This window comes from Solanum stenotomum, chromosome 1, assembly GCF_019186545.1.
Source record: "Solanum stenotomum isolate F172 chromosome 1, ASM1918654v1, whole genome shotgun sequence".
Classification (NCBI taxonomy): domain Eukaryota; kingdom Viridiplantae; phylum Streptophyta; class Magnoliopsida; order Solanales; family Solanaceae; genus Solanum; species Solanum stenotomum.
In genome coordinates, this window is record NC_064282.1 from 53,996,300 (window position 1) to 54,009,180 (window position 12,881).

Below are 12,881 nucleotides of genomic sequence, written 5' to 3' on the forward strand. Positions count from 1 at the left end.
TCCTGGCGCTTCAGTGAGGCTTCGCACCCCTAATGCACCCCAACCCAGTTTCTTGCTAAATGGGTCGAAATCAACCCACACCCGACCTAACCCCTTAAATCCCTAAAATTTAATTATTCCCCTTATTCTCTGTCCACCCAACCGACCAAACCCTCTCAAATTCTCTCCATTATTCTTCTTCCTCACTTATTCTTCTTCCATAACTCTTCCATAAAACCCCAAATTCCTCAATTAAATCCTCCACTCTACATTCATCACCCATTAACTGACCACATAACTTTCCCTTCCCATAAACCAACCTTCTTTATTCCCTTACTCCCCTATAAAAAAATAACCCAACAATGCTCCACCATTCACTTCACACTCCTCCAACTCTCTCTCTCTACAATTTTTCTTCTCCTCTCCATACACACTGCCAACTGACCCCCTCCTCTTTTTTCTAATTTTTTCTTCTTCTAAGTAGGTACCAATAGCACCCAAAAGCAAGAATGTTGCAAGCGGAGCAGGTTCTAAGAGAAATTGGAGGCGAAGCTTTCGAGTCTTCTAGTGGCCGAGAACCAGTTCGGAAATTTAGAAAGAAGGCTGTAGAAAGATATGGGCAGGAGTGATTTTCATGCCAAAATAAGCTAAATACATGGGGTGAATATGTAAATGAGGTACGATTGCAATCCCAATTTCCCGTAATTTACAATAATGTGAATACTCTAGAGCTGCAATTTATATTTGAAAATTTGGGAAATTGTAACTTGTCATTGGTTCGGGAGTTCTATGCTAACTGGCTCACTGAAACTAAGTTTAACAACTTTATGCCAGTTCGGGGTAAGGATGTGAAGTTTACTGCGAACATACTGAATGCGCTTTTAAGAACCCCGAACTGTGATGTTGAGGATTTTAATACGCTGAAAGAAAAAATCCCTTATAGAGATATACGTCATACGTTGTGTGGGGTGGAATCGACTGTTAAGTGGGATACAAGCAAGGATACTAGGAGGCATTCTACCCTTCAATTTGCTAATTTTAATCAAGTTGCGCGCGTGTGGTTGAAAATCATATGTAATGTGTTGTTGCCAGCCAAACATCTTTCAGATGTGACGCGGGATAGGGTAGTGCTGGTGTATATGTTGATGAAGGGTATGCCCATTAATGTTGGGGAAATTTTGAGACAGGATATGATGAAGTTTAGGGAATTGAGGAAGAAGAGGACGACCTAATTGTTGCTTTCTACCCGGACTTGACTGGTAAAATAGTAGATGTGACTCAAACCAAGGCATTAGATACGTCCCATGGACCTGTCTTGTCGGCCTAGGAGTGGCAGGTTCGAGATGACAATGTGATGCCTAGGATGTTTGGTATGGAAGAATTGCAGATTAGGATTGGGGGTTGCCCGGTCACGAATGAGGACATGAAGACCCTGATGGATTGTTACCCATTGACGGATAATGTAGCTTTTCTATGTAGGAATGGTCCCGCTTTTCTAGAGCCTCTAGATGATGATGAGGCCACGGCAGAAGAGGAGATGGATGAGGAGGATGATGATGTTGTTGTAGATGAGGAGACGAATGCCTTAATGGTTTTTTATGATGGTCGTGATTACGACGAGGCCTAGAGTCCTGATGGAGTATTCATATCTCTATACTTTATTTTATTTTGTGCACTGAGGATAGTGTTGATTTTTAAGTGTGGGGTGGGAAATATATCTCTTGTGTACATAGGTTCTTAAATGCTTTATCGAGTCTAGTTTTAGTTTAGTTTAGTTTTATGTCAAATATTTTTATTTTGGGTTTCTCAGCGTTTGTTTTCGGTACTTTTACTGAGGATAGTCCCTTTGAATCGAATAGGATTAGTTTATTGCTTTATTGAGTCATAGAGTCATCGTAGGAGTGACGGTTCTCGATGATGGATGAATGACGATCGTCTTAGGGGAAAATTAGTCACATAGAGGAGTAGAATTGAAAAACAAACCTTGGTATTTTGAAACTATGTGCAAAAAAGTTAGTCAGACGTCATGGGTAGTCATAATTAGAAAGATGCAAAAGAATGATAACCTTGAAACAAACATATGTTCTCTGTTTTGACTCTAAATAAAAATAAATTGGCTTAATTGTGTAGTAGTACTGTAATGCAAGTTGTATGAGCATGTTATTTGATAAATCCTAATGTGTGGTGAGTTATTGTTAGTTCTTGCTTCAATTGATATCTAGAACTTGTCCGGTGTGTGTGAATGAGTAGCTTGTATGACTTGGGGAATGTGATTGAGACGTTTCTTTGAGAAAACCAATTCTTGACTCTAATTGTATGCCTACCATTGAAATTACCCCTAGTGAAGCCCCATTGAGCCTTTAGCCTTATTTGATTATTGATCCACATGAATAAGCCGAAACCCGTTTGTTTGATACCAAAGTCTTTTGATCCCAATGAAATCCTTAATGCACTATGTTAAGAAAAAGGGTTGAAAATGTTAGTTGATATGAGAAAGGGTGGAAATGCTAAATTGGGTGGAAAATAAAAGAATAAGTAAAACTCTGTTTTGGCCCTGGTCCTACCTAGGATATTGTGTACCTCACTCGAACCTTAAAGTATTGAGTTGAGGGGGGCTAGTGAAAAGGGATATACAAAAAAGAATATAAAAGAGAGAATAAAAGGGCAAAGATGGAGCAACAGAAAAGGGAAAATATTCATGAAGTGTGTGCTAAGGAGAAAGAAAAAAAAAAGCTAAATAGGATGTTTGTTGGCAAACAAATGACATGTGCATTAGGGAGGTGTAGTCACTAAAAGGAGTCCTAAATATTTCATCCCTTACCCTAAGCCGACATTACAACCAAATAGAAGTCCTCTTGATTCCTTGAGAAATATAATGTGAAAGTGAAAATACACTATGGACAAGCTTATGGCATGTTGAGAGAAGTAAGAACTTCATTTGTGAGGGTGAGTGCATTGTTTGGAAAATAGGCCTTATTCATAATATGATTACTTAAGTGAAAGGCTACACTAAACACAAATGAGTGAGGGCATTCATGGCATATGTTTGGATTGTCTAATTGGTGTGTTCATATGAGTTTGCGTTAGCCCGAAAAAATAGTAAAAGAGTCATTCTTTGAGCATATGTGTTGTAACTTGGTGTAAAAATTTTAAAATATTGCATCTATTGTGAACTACAAGATCATGATTAAAAATGTTTGGTTGATGTTAAGGTGGGTTGATAAGTCCAAGGGATACGGAAAAGAGTTGATAGTCTAAAGATTGTCAGAGGACAAACAAAGGTCTAAGTGTGGGTGGTGATCTTAGGCGTATTTATATGCCTAAGTAGTCAATATTTGCCCATGAATTGATTGAATTAAAGAATGATCTTGTGTCTATTTAGCTTGATTTTGTTAAACTTGCAATGATTGTGCACTAACACATGTGATTAGTTGTTTCAAAAACACTCAAGGAGATTGGAGTCGAATTGAAGAAAAGAGATGCAAGGACGTGCGAAGAATAAACTAGATTATGGAAGCATCAAGGCATGGGGATCTGAAGGCGCAGCGCGCCATGGACAAAACTTCAGAGGCCTTGGCCTGGTGCTCTAAGAGAGGCGACACGCCACAAACCAAATTTCAGAAGAGCTCGCATAGCGCACTGCCAGGCCCGGCGCGCCACAAGTCAAATTTCAGAAGCTAGTGCCTGGTGCACTGACAGGCGCGAAGCCCCACCCTTAGTCCGACTTTTCCAGCAAAAACATGAGTAAATAGGACTCCTAGTTGAAGTAGAATTTGGTTCTAATTTTCTCTACTCTTATAAATAGACCCCTAGGGCTAATTTGTAGGGAGTTTGACATTATTTTGGTGTGCAAGAGCAAGTTTCATCGTTTGTAATAGGTTTCAATCTTCTAACTCTTCTATTTTCCAAAAATCGCATGAGCAATTGTTTTTTGTAGTTTTCTAATAGTATGAGTGGCAAAACGCCCTAGTTCTGAGGCTGTAGCTACGAATCGATTGTTGATTAATTAAGGTTCTTGAATTAATTCTTGGTTGTCATTATAAGTTACTTATATATTCTTGTTTTAGTATTTTGTGTTTGATCACCATAAGATATATCTATTGTCTAATCTTAAAATCGAGAGAGGAGGGGTTAGATAGACCAGAAAATATAGAGAGCTCGATCATTCATTAAGTTGAGGTGATTTGTGTTTAGGAGTGACGCTCGGACGAACAACTTGCTTGGTTACGAAACAGGATGAAATATAAATGCTCGCCAGTTAGGCATGTTTATCTCCACTCAACAATGTAGTTAGACAACTAGCTGAAGTAGGCGAATAGAGGTCGAGAGACCCGACTCATACAATTAACCCTGTAAACCAGTAGCTTGACAACTAAAATTAGTTCTAAGCCAAGAATATGATACATTAGATTCATTGCATGATGCAGCCCTGAAATTGTCTTTTACTTGCTTGAAACATCATCTTAAAGTCGTTCGCAATTAGTTACTTTTAATTTACTGCATAATTAGGAATAGTAGTTAAACAATCATCACCATTTGTTTGAACGGTTACTTTTATTTTATTTGTAGAATTGAGTATTAAATATAAATTGATCATAAGTCCCTGGGGAACGATAACTCGTTTCTTTAAGAATCTATATTACTTGAGCGACCACGTACACTTGCGTGTCTATTGGGGAGCAACAGTACTCATTCTTCTTTTTTTTTGCACTTTTATTTTGCAGGTTTTGAGTCAAGAATGAGCAATTGGTTATTGTAGTGGATCGATCATTTCTCCGAGATTGTGAGGTAGTAGTTTCGTTGATCTACAGATCTTTAGATATTCTTTATCCTTGTCATCTTTTTATGTTACGATCCAACCCATCGAGCGGTACGGACATCTACTCTAACACCTAGATATGAGAACTCTAACACCCAATTTGAAACAAGTAATGTGGAAGTGAACAATTATAAATCAATCACCCTATTTTAAATATAGAAATACTCTCAAACTCGACTAAAAATATGGTACTTTTGTGAAATACACAGAACCCTCCCAACGAACTAGTATAAATAGGTATGAGAGCTTCTAAGAGAATACAAGATTCGAAAAATAACAAAACACAACTCCCATCATAAGGGAAGAGATGTAGAAGATGTCGGGGATAGGGGTGGCAATTTCAGCCCATATTAATGAAATGAGTCAATTTAACTCATATTTAATGACTTGGATCACTCATATTTTAATTAGGTAAATATGGATTTCACGCTATTTTAAGAGCCCCTACAAATATGGTCAAAATGGGAAAAATATGGGTATGCATATAGACCCATAATAGAGCACTCACTTCTCACTTCTCACTTCTATTCAAAATTCTTAATTGTGCTAAAAAAATAAAATAAATTAATATTAATTTTTAATTTTCAAAAATATTAATTTATTTTTTTTAAAAATGACATGGTTTTTCTTCTAAAAAAAACATACAAATTTTGGGGGGGAGGGGGAAATTTTATTTTATTTTTGAAAAAAACCAAAAAAAAATAGGGGTAGGTTGGGTTATTTTTTAAAAAAAACATTAAAAAGAAACTCAATTTTTTAATGGAAATTAGGGGAGGGGGTAGGGTAGAATTTTTTTTAAAAAAAAGGGATGGGTGGGTCCAGGTGAGGGTAGGGGGGACGAAGGCGAGGTGAGGTGGAGGGGTGGGTATGGGGGTGGAGGGGGATAAAAGCAGGGTGGGGGTTAGAAAAAATAAAATTAGGGGTGGGTGAATTGGAGGTAGAGGTGGGAGTGAGTAGAATAAAAAATTCCTTTAGAAACTTAAAGCATATAAATTCATTTTTTAATTCTTCAATCAATGTAGATGAAATATGGGTAACTCATATTCAATCCGTCCATTAATTACCCAAACCATATTTACCCATATAGAATATGGACGGATTGGATAATTACCCATTTTTGTTCAAACCATTTGAAACCCATCCAAATCCAACAATTTGCCACCCCTAGTCGGGGATCATTTTTTTCTTCGTCTAAGCAACATCACTAATACTGTAACTAGATTATGTCAAGTGCATAGAAACAGTAGTATCAGTAAACACAATACATATTGATAGGCATCATCGATCGATCCGAATCCACCACATAATATCATGCAAATAATCAAATAAATATGAAACTTGGAGATACACTTATAACCCCGATTTCCTCACTCACCACCCTTACTTTTCATGTAATGCTACCTTTGAACTCATACCATCTATCTCAAGACACCCACCTCATTCTGCTATCAACTCCACCATCTAGGTCATTCCACTCTCAGACCAGATCATAACCTAACCATTCTATTATATAAAGGCTTTCTAAACCCACTCATTCTATCAATACTATACATTCTCTATTTTTTTTTTTTCATTCCTAAATCCAAGTCCACCACTAACTCTATTAACCGGTCCACTACTCTTCCTAAAGCTACCATGCCAACACCCTGGTCCCTGACTAACCTAGTGAACCACCTGTAATGGCTCTTACTAAAACACATTGACCCAAGAACCATATAGGACATGCCAACCACCACAACAACCCACGATTAATCTCAGTGCACATTTCTAGTAACCCCGACCGCCCAATGATCCCCAAGACATCAATTTTGGTGTTTAACTTGTACACTCGATATTTTACAAGTGCCTCTTCAACACCTAAGCACAAATTCCGACCACGCATGGATTAATATGTACAATCACATTACATAGGAGTACCCCAGCTCACTCATGAAACCCACAGACAAACAATTATATGTATCAAGTGTGGCACCAAGCCAATCATTAATAACAATAACTGGTGTGGTACCTGAGCCAACCATATATATATAATGTACTATGCGTGGTATTCGAGCCAACCAAATTTGTATCAGGCGTGGTATCCGAACCAACCAGGACATATTTTATACCGGGCGAGGTATCCGAGCCAACCGTTAGTATGTATCAGGCGCAGTATTTGAGCCAACCGACAATCACACTTCACAATCACGTTGAATAAAATCACACTTGCACATTTAAATAAACGCATTCATTGCATGAGATTGACATTAAGCTAACCTTTCAATTTTCACCCTTTTTCAGCTCCCTAGCCAAGCATTAAATAGGTAATACTAATTAATCATTTAGCAAGCACCTATGACATAAACAGGGAAACAAAAGCACCATCACCCACTCCAAATGATTCTTTCTAGATAGTTTTCCCGCTTACAGCCTGACTACCCACAGATTACCACCTCTAGGACAACACCCAGAAACAATCATAAGGTCAACGTCAGCAATCAAATACCTTAACATCCTAAATAGCCATAAACACGCATTCATTTATTAGGCTTTGTGCCAAAGACTTATACATGAAATATTATGACAATTTACAAGATATTATGCAATTAAAGACAGGTCTAATAATTTTGCTAAACCTAGCCTAAATATTCAACTCTCCAATCTAGAATTTTTCGCACCTAATTTCTTTTACAAATAGCTCTCCCTTAACGATTGAAAGGATAGTTACAATATTTACCAATTTATCCATCATTTGTCCATGAATGATCCAACAAAAAAAAGAGTTAAATCCAGAAAAAAGTAGTATATAAATCCTCAAGCAAGTGAGGGTACTTGTCCAGCATGTCCTTCTCGGTTTATCAAGTAGCTTATTCAACTGGACGATGCTTCTATTAAACCTTCACAAACCTTATTTCCTTAGTCCTCAATTTCCTAACATCTCGATCAAGAATTTCAACCATCTCGTATTCGTACTAAAGGTCCTTATCTAACAAGATTGAATACCACTAGATAATGTAATCTCCCTCCTTATGGTATCTCTTCAACATGGATATATAGAAAATTAGATGGACCCAAACAAATTGTGCGGAAATTCTAACTTTTAAGCTATCAACGCCACATTTTCAAGAACCTCAAATGGATCGATACACCAAGGGCTAATTTTACCCTTCTTGCCAAATCTCATCACCCCTTTCATTGGTGACACTTTCAATAAAACCTGCTCACCATCCTGAAATATCATGTACTTTACCTTGTGATATGTATACTTCTTCTGTATGCTTTGTGCTGCCAATAACTTGGTTTGGATAACCCTCACATTTTCCAGAGCTTCCCTTACTAAGTCGATGTCTAGGGACTTTGCATCGCCTGCCTCAAACCATCTTATGGATAATCTACATCCCCTCCCCAAAAGTGCTTTGAATGGTGTCATATCTATACTGCAGTGATAATTGTTGTTGTATGAGAAATTCACACAATAATAAGGACTAATCCCAATGACCCAAATTGAATAGTACTTCCCCAAAGTCTTAGGAGAACTCACTACAAAGTTCATAGCTAACCTTTCCCAGTTCCACTCAGGTATGGCATCCCTTAGAGTAATTCTACCATCCTCTAGCGCTCATATTTCACCTCCTGGCAATTTCTGACACTTAAACACATATTTCGCTTTGTCCCTCTTCATCCCACGCCACCAACAAATTTGTCTTAAGTTCTGGTACATTTTGGTTATACTTGGATGAATTGAGTACCGCAAGCCATGAGTTTTTTCCAACACATTCTGAACCAAACCATCGACTTGTGAGACACAAATCCTCCCCCTAAAACACAACACCCCATACGCATCGAGTGTGGTGCTCAGGGCCTCCCTAGACACCACCTTGTTTCGGAGCTCGTTCAATTGCTCATCTTGAAATTGTTGGGCCTTGATTTCTTTTAGAAAGTTTTCAAATCATTACATTCTCGCTATCATACCCAAATTGCCTTTTCCCCCATGGTTCTCAATCAATCCTGACCACCTGAAAGTGGAATTTTCCCACAGTCGCAATCCATTTTTTCCCTTTACCGATGGTAAATGCATGCACACAATTTAACACAAACTTTCTAGCTAAACACTTAGCAATTTATCACTAACCTATCACACATAACCAAGTTACAATCTTACCCTAACTTCTACTTCACAGTAATACAATCAATTATTGACCGTACATTTGCACTTATTCAGACAATACCACACACATAATCACAATCATCAAGTTTTGTCACTAAATCAAATCATATTCGTTACATTTATTCGTATTATGGATGAATACTATACTTGATCATCCATGTATTTACATGACCTTTAAGGCCAGGTACAAATTAGAACCTTTGCGGTTTCAACTTTCATTACTTTGTCCCTTCGATCGTGACAAGACATCCAGTTTACTTTGTTTGAGATATCAATTGGACTCAATCCATACCACAAGCGACATGTAGTACGAAAGGAGCAAAAAAGTGAGACAACTTCCTAGAATGCTTCATATCTCCCTCAAGATTAAATGAAGACGTCAACACACCAATCCTCAGGATTCTATTTGACATTTGCTCTTGTACTAGGAAACCGGTAATCTGTGCTTTGATACCAAAATTGTAGTGACTCAACCCATTGGACCGTGTGAGAACCAACTCTAACTCCTTCATAGGAGAACTCTTACAACCAATCTGAAACAAGTAATGCGAAAGCGAAGAGTTATAAATCAATCACCCTATTTTAAATACATAAATACACTCAAGTTTGGTTAAAACTAAGGTACTTTTGAGAAATATACAGAACCCTTTCAACAACTAGTTTAATCAAGTACAAGAGCTTCTAAGAGAATACACGATTCAAAAATAATAAGATACAACTCCTACCATAAGGGAAGAGAGCTAGAAGCTATTGAGGATCATCTTTGTCTTCACTTAAGAAACATCACTGATTTTGTAATGAGATTATGATAAGAGGCATAGAAAGAGTGGTATCAGTACAAACAACACGTACTGGTAAGCATTATCGTTTGATTCAAATCCACCATATAATTTCATGCAAATAATCAACGAAATATGAAACTTGGAGATACACTTATCACCCTGATTTATTCACTCACCACCCTTACTATCAAGTCATGCTACCTTTGAACTCATACCCTCTATCTCAAGACATCCCACCTCATTCTGTTGTCAACTCTACCATATAGGCCACCTCATCCCTAGATCAAATCATATTATAACCCTTCTGTCACATAAAGACTTTCTGAGACCACTCATTCTACCAACACCAGACTTTCTCTATTGTTTCCATTCTTAAATCCAATTTCACCACTAACTATATTGACTGGTCACTACTCTCCCTGAAGCTATCATGCTAACACTCTAACCATTGACCAACTTAGTGAACTACCTACAATGACTCTTACTAAAACACCTTGACTCAACAATCACATAGGATACCAAGCCCACAAATGATCTCAACACACTTTTCAAGTAACCCAGACCGCCCAAGAATCCCCAAGACATCACATTCAGTGTTTAACCTATACTTCGGTCTTTTACAAGAGCCTCTTTAGCACCTAAGCATAATTTCTGGACAGTCGTGGACCAACATGTAGTAATCACATTATGAAAGAGTAACCTAGTTTTCACCCATGGAACCTACACATAAACAATCACATTTACCAGGTATCCGAGCCAATCATTAGTAACTTGTATCAGCGTGGTACCCGAGTCAATCATATAAATATCACGTATCAGGTGTGGTATTCAAGCAACCTGAATATGTACTATAAGTGATACCGAAGTCAACCAAGAGATATCATCATGTACCAAACATAGTATTCGAGCCAATCATTAGTATGTTCAGGTGTGGTACCCGAGCCAACCGACAATCACACATCACAATCACAATGAATAAAATTACACTTGCACACCCAAGTCAACACATTCATTACATGAAATTGACACAAGCTAACCTTTTAATTTTCACCCATTTTCATCTCCCTAGCAAGCATTAAATTGGTCATACTAATAAGTAAAGTAGAATAAATCTTCGATCTAGAAACTATTTTCAGCTTGGGAACACTAATGCTCATAAGATATAACTACAGTAGTTGTTAAGTAATACAAACAAATGCATATGCATCTGTAAATCGTCTACTTACCTAAAATGATTACGAGTCAATTGAATTCATAAGGGATCTGAGAAAAAACTTGCACAAACAAAGATCTGTAAGAGGAAATTTCTAAAACTAGAAAGGAGATAATAGAAGTTTTCCTAAATTTCCATTATCCAAACTCTGCAAAAGGAAATTCACATTTTGTCACAATGAGAATTTTAAATATTTTGTCACGTGAAAAAAATTAGATAGAAAATATCTTAACATTCTGGTAGTCACAAGTTTCTAGACCGTAAAAATTTCAAAGTTCATAGCAAATTTCAACAAAAATGTAAACCTTTTTAATAAGTCATTTACCTAAGATCTAAACACTAAGGTATAAACATGTATTTTACCAAGTAAAAAGCAACACAATACGTTATGCATTGTAATATATTCAACATTAAACTAAACCTCGATCAATGAGAAAGGGGTTCCAACTAGAGAAGTATAACCAAAACAAATTAAAACAAATTTAAGTCTACTTTAATTTTATTGTAATCATAGAAATTGTTTAAGTAGTCCATAGAAACAATACTTGAATATGACAACTCTTCAAGTGTTCATGACATAACACACTATACACTGTAAGTTATTTTAATCAGAGGGCTGAATCTTTATGCTTCAAGAACTCAATGAAATAGGCATCTTCAATAAATATATTACTTTTAGGATGTCATTAACAAACGATAATCATTCTTAAAGCATGTTTCTAGCACACATAACAACAAATGGAAGGAAACAGACGCCCTAATGTAATTTCTAAGTTATAAACATGAAAGAAAACAAAAATATTTTTCAGTGAACTTCAACACTAGGTTCCTATTGATGTGATTTTTATGTCAATCTAATTCTAAATTTAATAGAACAATCCAAAAAAAATGACAATTTTGCTTGACACTAGTAAACTTATAGCCATTAAGTAGCAAGAAGAAGAAAAAGAATTCAACACCAAGAAAATTCAAGGACCTATTTAAAACTTAATACATGAAGAGTATACAAACTATAAAACAAACAGACTTTATATGGTGCCAAGAATCTCTACAGCGTCGAGTTTTAGAACACTGAATCTAAATTCGCGATATGAACAAGAAATAGATTTTCGGCATATAACAACAAGAAACTATAGCTAATAATTTAGACAGAGAACTAAAGAAAACCAAGATAATATGAACGCAGAAGTAAGACGAGCAGTAAAGATTAAACTCATACTCGACAAGTTGAGTCATTAGTTTTTTTCTGATATTGTTAGCTTCCTTACCCTTTACAGGTTGATGCTAACGGTAGCCGTCAAGATCACAACACTTGAATAGTAATATCCAGAACCAAAAGAAAATATAAAAGTTTTAAATATAATACAAAAGAAAAGGAGTCAAGAAGAGAAGTTTCTGAACTCCAGAGTTTTTATCTTTTTTTTTTCTTCCCTCTAGTGATGCTAAGAATGAGTCTTTTCATAGTAGATAAAGTCATGCTCAATCAAGGGAGGAATAATCAATCACATGAGTCTTTCAAATCAAACAAGCTAATTATAGCGAAGTTTTAACAAAAAGAATTCCACGAATGTCATGATTTGAACTTACACAAGTAGTAAACTATCAATTAGGAAAGCAAGTAGGTATTCCATATAGTTGTTTTTTTTATTATTCCTAGCTAAAACTAAAATGGAGATATTTTACAGTACCTCAATAGAATTGAAACTAAAACCCTACCTACTCAATATCATTGAAATTAAAACCATAAAAACAAAGGAGAAATTTTACAGTACCCCGTTCACAGATTGCAAATGAAAATGTCATTTCATGTTGTGTTAAGTCAAATCAAAATTCAAAGAGGAGATGAGGGTGATATAGGGCTGGCAAGGGGACGGGGACGGGGACTGGGGGACGGGACAAAGGGGGACGGGACGGGACGGGACGGGGGACGGGGCTGGGGGG